Source organism: Myotis davidii, unplaced genomic scaffold, assembly GCF_000327345.1.
Source record: "Myotis davidii unplaced genomic scaffold, ASM32734v1 scaffold1949, whole genome shotgun sequence".
NCBI classification, from domain to species: domain Eukaryota; kingdom Metazoa; phylum Chordata; class Mammalia; order Chiroptera; family Vespertilionidae; genus Myotis; species Myotis davidii.
Window position 1 is genome coordinate 698,470 of NW_006300366.1, and position 2,548 is coordinate 701,017.

The following is a 2,548-nucleotide window of genomic DNA, read 5'->3' on the forward strand; positions in this document are numbered from 1 at the left end:
CCAGGGACGCTACTGGCTCCAACCCACAGTCACTCAACGAGCAGGGAGGGGAGGGGGCCCCCTCAGGGAGGGACACGACTGCAGGCTTTTTCAAGGCCGGTCAGGCGCCATCTTGAGCTTCCCCCCCATTTCCTCGCTTTTGTTTCTCTTACAAAGCTGCGTGTACAACATTATAAACACAGTGGCCACAAATCGACCCCCCTACACACAAATCGGCTTCACACCTTTGGCGGTGGAAGGCTTCCGGTCCTGCCGGCCTTGGTCACATCTTTCCATCACTAGCCAATGGCAGTTCCCTTTAGTTTAAAGACGTTTTCACCTCGAGGGGCCTCGCGGATTCCCAAACAACATCACCTCAGCTCAGCTTTGCTTTGCTGTGGTAGGAGAACAAGCCACGATATATTCGTGAGAGGAGTTACCTTTCTTACAAAGAAAGAAACTCAAAGCAAGGATATAGGCTATGAGCCTGGGGTCCTGGTAAAAGCAAGCCGGGACCTGAGCTGTGTCCCCGCCAGGCGAGCCCCCACTTTTCTGGGGATCTCAGAAGTGAGGCGAAGGTGAGTGTGATGGCCGCAGTGCTGCGGCGGGGATGAAAAAGCTGAAACTCCACTGGAAACGTCCGGCACGGTCACCACTACCCCCGCTAGAACCGACGAGACCTCACATTCCTGCAGGTCTGAACCTGCAGGATGACCCACGTCTGAGAATATTTATTGAGCACTGACCTGGCCTGCACTGTCGGGGAATAAAAAGACATTCATTCAGGTAAGAAATGCAGAGAGCCCCCACAGGGCCACGTTCCTGATCATGGATGTCAGGATCTGCACAAATAATGTCATCGCCGTGGTTGCTTAGTGTCTCCGTTACTGTTGAACTAGTGGGTGAGGGATGGGAACTAATACCGTCATCACCCGCAGTCATGGAGCTTGACCTTGAGGTGGGTCCTCATCATCCTCCCGGGGCTGCCGCGCCCCGCGCGCCGAGGTTCCGGTTTCTCCCTGTCCCCCCAAGTCCGTCGGAGCATAAAGACTCTCTCTCCTACGGCTCCTAATAGGAGGCCGTGGCCCTGCGGCAGAATGAAATGAGAATGCAGCTCAAATGACTGGAGGCTCTGCTCTAAGCTTGTTGTCCTTTAGTTCACACTTTTCTCTGTAACTTAGACGTAAGCTGACTTTTTATTCCAGAAACGCAACGGGATAAAAAAGCATTTCCCCTCCCTCCTGTTTATCATGTGCCTCTGCCTCCTCCGACCCCTTCCCCGCCCCACCCGCCACCACGGACAGTTTTCCAGAACTGGATTTGACTGGATCATTTTCCTGATACTCTGCCAGCTGCGGGGCTTTTCAAACAAATCCCAACCTATAAACGACAATGTTGTCAAAAAGCCAAGAGAGAACTTCCCTTCTTGAACACACCAACCAAACCACACATAAAGGCCAAAATATACACAGCTGTACACTTAAGAACAGAGGCAATAAAAAGCAAAACCACTTAGGCAAAACAGTCCCTAAAAAAGGCTTTGAACCACAGATTCGATCGATTGCCTACCCTCGTTTGCCAAACGGACTGTATACTTCCTGGCAATTATTTAATTATTCACCCATCTGATCCTTTAAAAGAGGAGCAGGAAAATACAGTAAGTGCACACAGAATGAAAGTGCTTGAGTATATGCTACCTAGGGTAGGAACTCTTCTAAACTCTCTAATTTGCACACAAAACCCTGTTTTGATCACATTTGGGAACGCAACAGAAAAGAAGTGCACGCCCTAGGGGGCTGCTTTGCACACATAAAAAACAAAGGCGATCGCTTTTGAACACAAAACCTAACGCGGCATGTATGCACACGCTGTACACAGACACAAAGCACAAAGCCCCCAGATAAGCCTTTAGGAAATTACTTGCTTCATGAAATACACACGTACACATGAAAATGTAAGACGCGCTGTAAGGAGGGCTTAGCCCCGCTCCCCGGGGAAATGATAATATCCAAGCACTTTTAACCTATTGGCCTTGGACAGTTGCCACATCCAAGCCACTTGTTTTTGGTTCTGCGTGAGAGTGTAAAACGCACGCAAACAGCCCTGTGGAGTCGTCCATCTCCGCTGCCTGCGACACTGCCGGTGGCAGAAATTTACATTATCCCTTCAGCCCGCTTAAAAACACGAAATCGATACTTCCCAAGCAGCCGCTTTTTTTAAATCCCTCGACCATAAAAATTTACCAGTTCTTAAAATGTGATAGCAAAAAGAAAAAAAAAATCTCTATAAATTTGACTGGAAACAGTTGTACACGACCATCCTGCTTCTCAACTTCTAGGTATATTTAAAACCTGGACGAGGAAAAAAGAAAGAGGAAGAGAGACAGAAAAAGAAACGGGGGGGAAAGCGCAAATTGCCCTCAGCCACAGTTTCCTCACCCCGGCACTGCCACAGACCTCTATTTTTAAAAATGTTGAACGCACACACAGAGTCAAGAGGGCGAGGAAAATGGAAAAAGGATACCCGAAGGTCGTATGGCTCTTTGTATTCGTGTGTGTGCAAAAAGGAG

General features: G+C 48.9%; 1 protein-coding gene across 2 annotated transcripts in view; it reads right to left on the minus strand.

Moving 5' to 3' along the window:
* Positions 1-2,548, minus strand: part of LOC102751865 (chromosome unknown open reading frame, human C14orf93) — a 39,734-nt gene extending 37,186 nt beyond the window's left edge. For both annotated transcript variants that reach the window (XM_006776779.2, XM_006776778.2), the window contains exon 1: positions 2,503-2,548. The gene's annotated coding sequence lies outside the window, so the exon portion shown is untranslated. The remainder of the gene's footprint in view (positions 1-2,502) is intronic.